Source organism: Mirounga leonina, unplaced genomic scaffold, assembly GCF_011800145.1.
Source record: "Mirounga leonina isolate KUSES-001 unplaced genomic scaffold, KU_Mleo_1.0 Mir_201, whole genome shotgun sequence".
NCBI classification, from domain to species: domain Eukaryota; kingdom Metazoa; phylum Chordata; class Mammalia; order Carnivora; family Phocidae; genus Mirounga; species Mirounga leonina.
In genome coordinates this window covers 20,419,134-20,432,274 of record NW_023270504.1, presented here as the reverse complement: position 1 = coordinate 20,432,274, position 13,141 = coordinate 20,419,134, and the positions used below count along the sequence as shown (strand labels likewise).

General features: G+C 41.5%; 1 protein-coding gene across 1 annotated transcript in view; it reads right to left on the bottom strand.

The window, feature by feature from the left end:
• DUSP16 (dual specificity phosphatase 16) overlaps nucleotides 1-11,278 on the bottom strand; it is an 80,066-nt gene extending 68,788 nt beyond the window's left edge. The window contains exons 1-2 of the mRNA XM_035028198.1: nucleotides 10,669-11,278; nucleotides 4,497-4,629 (exon numbers count right to left, since the gene is read on the bottom strand). The gene's annotated coding sequence lies outside the window, so the exon portion shown is untranslated. The remainder of the gene's footprint in view (nucleotides 1-4,496; nucleotides 4,630-10,668) is intronic.
• Between the last annotated feature and the right edge of the window lie 1,863 nt (nucleotides 11,279-13,141).

Here is a 13,141-nt window from a genome sequence, read left to right as displayed (position 1 = left end):
GACATGCTAACGGAATCCCAATTTCTCCTGGGCTGCACTCAGTGTGCCGAACCCTAGGAAATGATAATCCCACTCCCCTCAGCCATAAACATTTCCCCAGTCTCTCCTGTGACTGGGGGCAGTCTTGTAATACAGTTCAAGCAAATGAGACTTAAGAGAAAGTGGGATGGATGCTTCTGGAAAAGATTTTGTTCTCTGTTAGGCAAGCACAGGAGGAGGGACTGCTTGCTTGGTCCCCTTCCTCCTTCTTACCTCAGAAAGGAATGTGATGCCTAGAGCTGAGGCAGCCATTTTGTGACCTGGCAGCAGTAAATGAACACGGAAGAAGTGGCAAAGTCAAAGACCACAGCGAACCAGGGGCCTTGAGGACACTGCTGAGCAACTAAACCGACAGACCACCTACCTCTGAACTGCATGAACTGCATAATAACAAACAGCTTATGGTGTGAACCTCTGCTAGTGGATTTCTATTAACTACAGCTGAAAGCAGTTCTGAATTTTTTTTTTTTTAGATTTTATTTATTTGATAGAGAGAGAGCATGCACAAGCAGGGGGAGAAGCAGAGGGAGAGAGAGAAGCAGGCTCCCTTAAGGGAGCCCAACGCAGGGCTCCATCCCAGGAACCCGGGATCACGACCTGGGCCTGGGCCGAAGGCAGAGGCGCAACTAACCAAGCCACCCAGGTGCCCCAGTTCTAAAATTTTTCTCTAGCATGCTATCCTGCCCAATCTCACTCCCATTGCAATATATTCTGCTTACACTACATGCAACTAAGATGTGACAGGATGATATTTCTCCTGAATAGGTAACAGAGATCAATCTACAGTACCTCAACTACATGACTCTATTAAAATATCATCAATAGGGACAACATAAGGGAAAAAAACATGATTTAGAATCATGTTTGTTCTTCATTACTGACTTCTGCCATCTCAAATCCTTTTTGGAAATAAGTACCACATATAAAACAAACTGATAAATGGTATCTATTGGAACTAAACTCTTCTGTCTCCGGTTAGTAAAACATAAAGCATTACAATTTCACTCTTGAATCTGCAGTCCCAAACCTGGCCCAGCCAATATTTTCATATACTGATGCTCACAACCAAAGCTTAGAGACTTACAAGCACTACACCAAACTCACGGCATTGTTATTTTCTACTATAATGGAATATATATGGGCTATAATAATAAAACTTAAATGTTGGTAAGACATTAGAAGTCAGACTATCCAGTGCATTGATTTAAATAGTTATTTTAACCATATTTTGATGGAAATCTTTCAAATATATGTTTATCTCCATGACTCTGGCTGCACCCAGCTCTGCACCTCCCCAGGCCCCATCGTCCCTGCGCCCAGGACACGGGAGAACCCGCTTCACCCCCCAGCCCTCTCTACCCTCCAGTGCTTATCTCTCCACTCTGTCCACAGCCCAGTCCTGCCTGCAGCTGTTCCCATGATCACCAATGTCTACACCACTCACTCTCCTTTCATAATTTCTTCTTTCTAACCTCATTTGTCTTCTGTCATCCCTCAGCTTCCTTAGGAGAAAAAAAAAAGTCAACAGCCTCCCTGGTTGGAAGGAACAAACCACTGCCATCAGCACCGATTCTCCTCTCAATTATGAAACCATCTCTTCTGTTGCCATTCAAGAAGAAAATGAGCAGGTACTCCTATTTTTGAGCACAGATATAAATGAGTATGAACAGATATCTACGTATGTGCATATATGGGGCTCCATGCTTTTCTAGTTTAAAAAGAAAAAAACAGGGAGAACAAATGCTCATTTTTTGTTCAGTTACAGAGTGCTTTTACCGACTCCTCCCTTCTGTCCAGCCTTTATCCAACCACTTTCTGGTATTATATGACCTTCCACCCATTATGGTCTCTGGGTCGCATGGCTCATCCCACACACTGGCATATTCCCTTCTTCCTCATAAATTAATCAGTTAAGATGGGAACATTACTTAATTTATATAGATGTCTATGTCAGACTTTTCTAAAAATATGTTAGGACACAGTGGTAGTTTATATCAGTATTGTCCAAGTTTGATCCAGAGACCCCGGGTGGGAGGTCCCTGAGACCCTTTCAGGGGATCCACGCTGGCAAAACTGTTTTTGGTAATACAAAGAGGTTATCTGCCTTTTTTGCTCTCACTCTCTCGTGAGTGTTACAACAGCAAATCCAGAGGATACATGGTATGTGGTGATAATGTATCATGCTGACAACTAGTGGAACATATGCTCATATATTCTTGTGTTTTCTAGAATTTTCTAAGGTAGTAAGTTTAAGGCATAAATATATACATTTTCAGAAATGAGTTGAGTGTATTCTCAGTACTTTCATCTTCCTAGCAATAGCAATCTTTGGTAATATCTGCTATAATCTCCATAACTTCATTATCATCCAATGAATTCATTTAGTGCTTAAAGGAAGAGAAATGGAATGTTTTAAACACTGACAAGATGAGCTCTTTAAAAGCAAAAGACTTGGGGCGCCTGGGTGGCTCAGATGGTTAAGCATCTGCCTTCGGCTCAGATTATGATCTCAGGGTCCTGGGATTGAGTCCCACCTCGGGCTCCTTGCTTAGCAAGGAGCCTGCTTCTCCCTCTGCCTGCCACTCCCCCTGCTTGTACTCTACCTCTCTCTCTCTCTCTCTGGCAAATAAATAAATAAAATCTTTAAAAAAAAAAAAGCAAAAGACTTTACATATCAGAAATAAACAAGACACTGAAGCATTATACAGGGTAAATAACCAGATTGCACTGGTTGGAACAGTGCACACAATAGCTGAGAAACTAATGAAGCATGGTATGGTTAACATTGCCGAATGTCTGCTGGATGAAAAGTCAGTAAAAGGAATCATAGCAGTGCCACTTAAAAATGATGCAAGATCTCATCAAATTAAAGATTTAGTTGCAAACATGAGTTAGAAGTTAATATCTCGCCTTAAGGACTGTACTTATGCTTTATAAGTGGACAGATCCGTAGACATGGGTGGACTCACTGTTTTGTTTTCACTATTCCAGTATCCATGCCAACTAATCGAAGAAGGTCTTCTTTTATGTGAATGGTTGCAACAAATAAGAATGCTATTGAATTACTCAAAGTATTAACTTTTTTGAGTCTCATGATTTATCCCGAAACAACTATGTAGATATCTGCTCTGAGGGTACAAAAGATGGGCAAAACTTCTGGTGCTTTAGCATGAATCAAGGCAGAAGTGTAAAACTGTACTAGTAATAATTATATTCTTCACTGTATCAATCATTTAAAAAAAAAAAAAGCCAGTTTCACTTCACAATGTCCCTGATAAAAACATTAAGCTATTAATTTCATTGCATCTCACTCTTGAGAACTTGGTCTTTTTAATATTCTGTGTGATGAAACGGAGGTACACAAAAAACACTTCTGCATATTTAATACAATGGCAGTCTTAAGGAAAAGGATTTATACAATTGTTGCAGTTGTGAGCTAAACTGTACATTTTCATAGAATACCATTTTTGCTTAAAAGAATGACTGGCAGACAACAGACAGTTATTCAGACTGAGGTATTTGGCAGACATCTTCTCTAAAGTGAATAAAGTGAGCCTGACATTTCAAGGAAAAAAACTGACAATATCTGTTGCCGATGATAAAATTTGAGCTTTCAAAAAAAAATTAGAATTTTGTAAAACTTGAACTCAACAGCAAAATCTTGACCACTTCCCAATTCCCAAAGGCTTTTTTGATGAGAATGATGGTCATATTAATGAATGTGATTTGTTAAATATTGTGTAATCAAATGTGTCAATATTTGAAAGATCTGTATAACTCAGTAAACCATTATTTTTCAAGTGACCAATGCATGATGTTACAAAATCACATACAGGTCAAAGATCCATTCAAAGTTCAAGACGGACCAAAAGAATTTTAATGTTATGGAATATAAAAAAAATCACTGGTATGGTTTCAGATTCAACACTGCAACTAACTTTTAAGGATCTACCACTTGTTGAGTTTTGATGTGACAAAGGATATTCACAATTACAAAAGCTATTAAAACAGTCCACCCTTTTTCAACTATGTATCTGTGTACAGAGGGCTTTCCCCATATAATTCAAACCAAACTATCACAACAGATTGAAATATAAAAGCAGTTATGAAAATCCAACTGTTTTCTATTAAGCAACACAGTAAAGAAAGTGGCAAAATGCAAATGTCACACTTCTCACTGTATTTTTTGCTTTGGACTATCTTTTTCATGATACTATGTTATCTATATTATTAATCTTTAATAAGTTTATTTTTAAATGAATAAGCATTTAAACATTTCTCGGTTTCCATTTCTAATATGTTGAATATTGACAGATATATTCCACATAAAAGATCTTCGGGGTCCTCAATAATTTTGAGGAATACAAGGTGTCATGACACCAAAATGTTTGAAAATCAGTGGCTTATAACACCTAAAAAGAATACTTTTAAGAATGTGTATATAAGAAAATAAGCACCTGAAAATGAATCAGAAGATCTCGCCTCCAAGTCCAGCACCACTTCTTACTTGCTTTGGGATCTGTATAAATTACTTAGTCTCTCTAAGGTCTTAGTTTCCTCATCTGTAAGATGGATAACTCATATCTTGTTCTGAGGATAAAAGAAAAAATATATCAAAGCAATTTATAAACTACAAGTATGTTATTATTACAAAGTCTCTAAGTTAAGAGTTTTAAATACTTCTAATGACCAAAATTCTCCTTATTTTTAAAAATCCATTACTAAAAGCAGAACTTACAGAAAATGTGAAGGGGAGATTTTTGATTAGTTAGCTCAAATGTCCAACCACATAATTTTCCTGTATTAAATTTCTTCCTCTAAGGTTATAATTGGCAATGTATATTTTAATTATTATGGGTATTTCCAAATACAGATAAAAATACAGACAATAATAACAAACCCCAATGTAACCATCACCCAGCTTCAACAATTATCAAAACTTTGCCAATATTGTTTTATTTACTTCCCATTGGTGTATGTTTGTGCCTATCCTAAAGTTTTTTAAAAACATATTAGACATCATTTCATTTTGCCTATAAATACTTCCATAGGCCTCTTTAACAGATGAAAAATTTTTAACATAACCACAATACCATTAACATGGATAAAAACTTAATGGCTATAATTCTTATATATCATCTAATACACACTCCACGTTTCCTGATGGTCTCCAAAAAAAAAAAAAAAAAAGAAGTCTTGTTAGTTTTTAGTTGCTTCATATCATCAAAAAATCATTTACCAGTTCATTTTCAAGTGAACACAAGATTTTTAGCTAAAGCTAGGAAGAAAAAGGAAATAATACCATGTTTTATAGACCATGTACAGTTTACAAAGCAAAGTCAACAACTATCTTCCTGAGGAATGTGTTTCTCTCCCAACCAAACAACAAAAATAACAAGAGAAACCCACTATAAAATAAGCCAGACTGGCAATACTTCAGTGTCCTGAGAGGTGACCAGAAGAGGACATAGCTCAGCTACTCAGGAAGATAAAAGCTGATAGGAGACAACCACCCACCTCTTTGGAAAAGATGAGGTCAGGCCAGCCACAAGCTGGAGGTGAGGTCAGGGTCCAGGTTCTCAGAGTGAGCAACACTGCCCAAACAAGTCAGGTGCCCAAGGCTATAAGGCAACCCCCTGCAGGTTTCATCTCAAAGCTCAAAAAACAATGCTCTAAGCTAGAGACTTAATGGAACCATGGTCAAAAGTAACAGTTGTGAGAATTTATTCAATTTATTCAGCAAATATTTATCAAAAGACAACTCTACTAGGCACCACCTAGGATATGAGTGGTATTTTTTTTTTAATTTACACAATGCAAACAATAAGCAGCATATACCTCTCTACATGTCTTTCCCCATTGATTTTAAGGGGAAGAATGGAAATTATTTAATATTAATGACCTTGCCATTTACCATTACAATTTATAGTGCATCTTTTTTCTGTAAACTGCAGTCTGCCCCACTCCTCATGCAGTCACTAAAACAAATCTGAGTTCTATCGTCCTTCTCACACACACCACAGACCCCTAGTGTTTATATCTACAATTCTTCCCTGAATATTTAGTTTAGAAGGAAACCAAGGGAATGCTAAAGAATTTCCCACCTTCTCTGAAAATTGTTTTCTCTTCCATAGGCTTAGCCCAAGTACGTCAGAATGTACTGTAGAAGCACATGTAATATACAATTAATATAAAACCTTTTTAGAATCCTTTACCTCAATTTCACCTATAGATTTTTTTTTTTTAATTTAGAAGTGCAGACAAGAGGAGGGAACATATTTCTTACAGAACGCTTGAGAAGTACTTTATAAATGTGTCTAAAAACATGTAATAGTTACTAAAAAAATTTTAGTTGACACGATGAAGAACATCTCAACAATAACAAAACCTGGTGGTCACATAACTATAGCGAGTCTAGACTTCCCCATTTCGGAACTGACATTTTGCTTCAAGTTTCTACTATTTGTAGAAAAACAGTATAGGGGCACCTGGGTGGCTCAGTCAGTTAGGCGTCTGCCTTCAGCTCAGGTCATGATCCCAAGAGGATCGAGCCCCACATCGGGCTCTCTGCTTGGTGGGGAGTCTGCTTCTCCCTCTCACTCTCCCTCTAATAAAATCTTAAAAATAAATAAATACACAGTTGCATCATTTACATTCATCAGAATATTATATGCAAAATAGAGTTAAGTGGGACCATAACTAGCCCTCTGTAATTTCCTTGACCCTGCCCATTATCTTCATTAGACATCACAATTTGTCATCAGGTTTTCCATGTAGTGTTTACTTGTTTACTATCCCTCCATCTTCTCCCACTAGAATATAGGGCCCATAAGGACAAAAACTTTATCTTATTTTCCACTGTATGCCCAGTTCCTAGAACAGTGTCTAACACACAGTAAAGGCTCCAAATAAATTTGCTGAATGAAGAGATGGATGAATGACCTCCCCCATTTCCTTTCCTCCATACACATGTTAACCATTCTTTAAGGCCAAGGTCAAATTCTGTTATCTCTATGAAGATTACCTCCCCATTACCTCCCCGAATGCTCCAATCTCTTTCTCCCTTATACCATGAATTTGGCACTTCCCAGCTGTCTGAAAATTGTTTATCTTTACAAATGTACATACTTTGCTTAAAATTCTTATAATCCTCCTCTCCTTATTAAGAGCATGGATCCATGTCTCCAGCTTTTGGTATCCACTTCAGTATATATAAACAGCATATCATTAATAAATGTTTTGCTTGATTTATATCCGTAGTTAATCTAGAAATCAAGTCAATAGTTCCAACTTTTTAAACCTATCCCTCCCTTTCTCAGTTGAAATTACAGTGGGTCTCTATATTTGGCAATTTCAAGTTCTACATTCTCATATAACTTATGCTCATAATTTACTTTATCCATCCCTTCTCCCAAGATTAAATTTTTTATGTCATGAAAAATCTCGTGACTTTTTGATGATACCTATAATGAGGTATCTAATCCCATTCGAGGAGGTGAAGTTTCATTATCCCCTTCTTGTTGCTAAAGTATTGAAGAGTATTTTTTCCCTTTATCCCTTTTTTCTTTCATGCCAAGATATATCCCATTTCCTTCTTTATTGATCATACCCCTGGCAAGCTTTTATTTCTTTGTACCTGTCCTTAATAATCTGCCTTAGATCCTTCCTTTTGAGACACTTCTGTATTTATTTGATTAAATTTCAAACTCTTTCTCAGTGTAGGAGAATGGCCTATTCTTAAAGCCTGAGCTTACTTCTTTAAATCCAGCCAACCTTTATGAACCTCATCCCTTCACATAGCCAACCCTTGATCATGGGCTAATGAAATACACAAAAATATGAGATTATCCACAAGAAAATTTAAAAAAATTGACATCTGGCTTTGAAATATATCATGTGGCTTTGGGCAAGACTTACTTTCTTAATTATGCTTTTGCTTAGGCCAACATTAGTAATATTTTCTTTTATAATGGTAGATATCTGTCTTGGTTTTCGATTTTGATGCAATTTTTAAAAAGCCAATCAAGCATCAATTGTGGTTTTTCCTATGAAGTCTTTTAACTAGTTTTTTCAATCTGTTGAAGTCTGTCATAAAATCTGGTTTCTGTTTCCCCTGATTTCTTTCCTCCCTTTTCTTAGAATTCTGATCCAAATCAACTTACTCTATATTAATTTACTTCAACTTAAAATAGCATTTGCTTGAAAATGCAAAGCATTTTAAAAACAACTAAACATTCAGTGAAATTTTTAGTCCAAGTAACACAGGATAGAAAATCCCACTTTTTTAGATAATCCAGGAAAAGTCTGGGGGAAATCACACCGGTAATTCTAGCAAAATATATTTAGTAGGATATTGTGATTGGTTGAAAATAGGAAAACATTAATATTGGACAGCTATGTAAATCAGCTTCATCAGTATATAATCTCATAGACCAAAACCTCTGTGGAATCAAATTCCCGATAAAAGCATTTATAGAAAATAGCATCAACCCCGGCCCTTCTCCTGGCCCCAGACTAAACTCCGCACCCATCACAGACCTGATCTCAGCTTCGCTTCTACAAATAAGTTTTAAAATGTGTAAGAAAAAGGAAAAGAACTGGGTTAACAGGATCTTCTCTTTTGCCCCCTTTTCAGTTACTGCCATTAAGTTTTTGGCCAGAGAGACCCCTAATCCTCAATTTGACAGGACTATTTTTACTTTATAGCTATTCAATTATTTTACATATGAATGTAGGGCTACAGTGCTTGAACTCACTTTTCTTCATACACTATTTGCCATATTACCAGCAGAATTAATAAACCATTTTTAATTTTCCATGTGGAACTTTGATAAGTATGCATTATTTTATCCAAAAACCAAATTTTGGGCTGGTGAATTTGGCCCAAGTTTTTATATGAGATGTTCAATGTTAACTGCCCCCCCAATTTTTTTTTAACAGCAACCTTCTATACAGTCCTCAGACTCAGTAAATTCTACAACTTTTAAAAAACAAAGACCAAAAATTTTCACGGTGCCTAGTCATATTCTGATGAAAATACCTATACAAAGCCACAAATTCCTAGTTTTTCGATTCACTTTTCCAGCTTTCTGCCTTCACCAAATAAGAGAACTCCACAAGTCTCAATTATGGCCTCCCAAGCTGTGTGTCCACCAATAGACAGGATTCTCAAGGGAAAGTAAATCATTAAAAGTAACTAAACTGGTAAGAATTCTTTTTTTCCTTTAAAAATTTACCTTACCTTTAAAAAAAATCTTTTTCATGGAGTTTGAAATAGTATACAACCTTTGAGGAAAGAGTTGTCACCTCTGTGCACTCTGAATCAGCCCCACGAAATAAGTGGCATAAAGAGGCATTTTTCTGACAGCCTAAGTTCCCCAAATAGTAGTTAGAAGGTCTTTCACGGATGGTACATTTCTCACACACACACCACACACACACACACCGGAAGAAAGAAAAGAAACATACCTGGTCATTTTCTAAACAGGTTTGATAGGTTTGGTTGACTTGTAAGAGCAGAGTATTTACTTATAATTTTTTTAAAGCAGAAGTGGCAGCCAGAGCACTGGGTAAATAAAAACTTCAGAGAGTTTTAAAAACCCTGCATCTTAACTCACTTCCCCTTGGTGTAAGGGGACGGCACAGCAAACCCCACGGCAAGTGAGCTTATGCAACAGGTTTTTCCTCTCCACTTTATTCATCACGGGCTGGTTAGAGGTGTGCTTTCTCCAAACAATTTCAAACACCCAAGGCCTGATCTTTGCAGCTGGCGTTTCATAAACTCCTTTAGGATTTTGCAGTATTCATTCATTTTCAGTTCTACTCATATTTTCTCAAGTTAGTCACCGGGGTTTTGTTTGTTTTAGGAAATTAACCCATTACCTGAAAGCTTCAATTCTGCATAAATATTCTCCTCCCTGGTGTTTTATTACACGATACCACACATGATAAACAGATTCTCGGCTGTCCCCTTGGGCTTCTTTATTTCTCAGGTTTTACGGCCAGCGTAAATAAAGAAGTCACGGACGCGCTGGGCCCCCCAACACCGTGACTCGGGCCCCAGCATGAAAACGGGAGTTTTTGGTTGGTCGGTTGGGTCTAAGAACGCAGCACCGTCACCACCCAGGTGGCCTCGCTGCTCACACCAAAGGCGAATTTGGGATAATGGCAACAGTCAGGCCGGGGCCCCTCTTGGCAGGCGTGTTGTGTAACAGTCGCGCCTGCAAGTGAGCAGCTTCGCCCGCGAAGGTACCGCGTCCCGCGGCGGTGGCTCCTCGCGGCGGGGTCCGCCGGCCGGGCCCGCTTGCCGCGGCGCGGCCGGGGGGCGCACCGACCGAGACCCCGCGCCCGGCCGCCCGCCCCCTTCCCGCTCGGCCCGGCCCCCAGCAAGGCCTATACCTCCCCCCCCCCCACGCTCGTGCGGCTCCGCGCCGCGGTCACCCCCACCCCGCCTCCCGGAAAGGTGGCCCGGACGCCCGGGAAGGCAGAGCCGGCGGGGCGAGAGCGCGGCGCCCGGCACCCGGAGTCCAGGCGCGCCGCGGAGCGTCCATGCTGCCGGCGCGGGCGGGCGCCCCGAGCCCCGCACCCTCCCGCCCGCACGGTCCGCGCGGCCGGCCGGAGGCCACTTACTTTTGGGGCCGCCGACCTCCCGACTCCCTCCGGGGGAAATGAAAGTTGTCACGGCGTCTCCCCTCGGGCCCCCCTCGCCTGCCCGGCTTGAGAGGCGCCGCCGCGGAGCCGGGAGGGCGGCTGCGCTCCAGCTCGCGTCCGTCCCGTCGCGCTCTCCTCCTCCTCTTCTTTTCACTATATTATCTTCTCCTTCTCTGAGGGGTGGGTGGGGGCGGGAAGCTTAGAAAGAGAGGAGACGTTTGCAACTTTTCTTCACTCTTTCTCTTCCACCCCCCCCCCCAGTCAGCCTTGAAAAAACAATGTTGAAAGGGGTGAAGAACTTGGGGAGGTGAAGGTGGGGGGCCGCGTGGGGAAAGCGGAGGGGGGGAGGGAGAAGTGCTAATAATCGTTTAAAAACTGGTTAAAGCCCCCCAAACAGTGATACACAGACAGAGGGGGAAAGGCGGGGGGGTGGGGTGGGGGGTTGGGGGGAAAGAGAAAGAGTCGCTGGTCAGGAAACTTCAAGCGCGGATGAGGTCATTGGTTTAAAAATAAAGAGATGGCGTCACTTGAAACCAATCCCAGTGAATGAACTCAGCGGAGCCCCGGGGAAAGGAGGAGACAGGCGAGGGCAGGGCGGTGGGCGCCGGGCGGGGCCGCGCGCTCGCCCGCCCATCCCGCGGCCGCCCGGGTCCGCCGCGCCGCTCCGCGCCTCGCTGCGGCCGCTCGGGGAGGGGTCGGGTCACGTTCCGTTCCGGAGTTCGGCGACTCGCAGGCAGGTTCCGCAGGCGCCGCTGGGAGGAGCCGGGGCTGCCCGAGGAGGCGGCCCCGCGGCCTCCTCCTTCCGCGCCCGCGCGCCCGCCGGCCGCGACCCCGGGCCCGGGGCTGCGCCCCAACAGGTATTTAAGGGTGTCCCCCCGCCCCCCCCCGCCCCGCCCTAGACGCGGAGCTCTTTCCTCCTGGTTGCGCTGTTTCCAGCTGCCTCACCAGCGTGAAGAAACGCAAACAATGATTTGAGAGAATTGCAATCACTCCTTCAAAAGTCTGATGAATCCCTAATGCAGGGCACTGCCGTCCTTGTGAAAGGGACGTTACAGGTACTTCGAGAAAAATCACCGTAGTGCTGTCAGGCATTCAGCGATCTACACGTGTTTGTCGTTGAGAGACCCCACATGAATGTCCCTTTCATTATTTGACTTTGTTTATGTTTACTTATTTACGTTCACAAATTTAATGAGTACGAACAGCATGAAATTCTCTTCTAAAATGATTTCTACAACGGGCAGTACAGAATCATTTTTAAATCAGACCAGAGGTTCACTGCCTCTTGAGAGGTGCAAGTCCCTGTTGCTTTAACTTTACACATTTCGTGCATTTTCTATGTGCATTAATCAAAATAGCTCTGTTTTGAGATTGCATTACACTCTTTGGAAAACTAGAGACCTGAGGTGGCGACAAACCAGGACTTGGAATCAGTGAATAGGACAATCGGAGCTTTATTCTAGTGTTCTTTGAGCATTTGAGCATGAAGCTGCTTCTACTGAGAAGTACTCACGTGGATATCACATAACAAAGATGTGATTAACGACGGAAAAGCCTACTGCGAGTGGACTGCTCCATGAGCCAGAATTTATGTGTAGGAATAATCTGGCTCCTAAAATACTCCTTTTGCAATGCCCTGGATTTGGGACATTGGTCCCTAAAGGCATCTTTGTTGTGGAATGTCCATTTGGACACTGCCTGGGGGACTTTTTTTTTTTTTTTAACTGGCCAAAGAACTGAGAGGTTTGCGGTGGGTTAGAAAGATAAAACATCTCTGTACTCCTTTTCTGCCTTTAAATCCTGCAACTAAAGTGCACTGGTTCCTACTGATAATCACTTAAGGTTAGTATTGGGGTAAGCCTCTGGGAACCTCCAGCTCATCTTTCAGAGGAGGAAAAGGAGCTCATCTGGAGATGAGAGACTGCTGAGCACTTGGGGCAGTAAATTAAGCCTGAAGGCCACAGATGCAGAGTCCACGTTCTGCCTCTGCCTTTGACCTCTGAGACTTGGGCTGGGAGGAAGCAATCTCTCCCCCTGTTCCCCGTCCTCTGGTGGCCAGGAGATGTTACTGCAGCTTTCATGGGACTACCTGTGATGTGCAAGTAAATCTCCAAAAATCTACTGATTATAGACCTGCTGTTTTTAGAACATTTTGGAAGCGGTAGTTTAAAATGATCTGCATCTCAAGTCTGCTTAGTTGGAAAAGAGAGAATCCTTGTCCTACAGGTGAAGAGCACAGATCTTGCCTAGATGAAAGATTCAGCAAGAATGTATGGAATACCCTTTACTTACTGCACATCTTGAAACTTCTCTCTCCTTTATGTGCCTTCCAGGCAGGTGGTACCATGATAGCTATTATGGGAGCCTCCCCAGTATATAGCATCCAATAAGGGAAACAAGATGTAGATTAAAACTAATTAAAAACTAAATTAGTGATTGAGGGGCACACAAT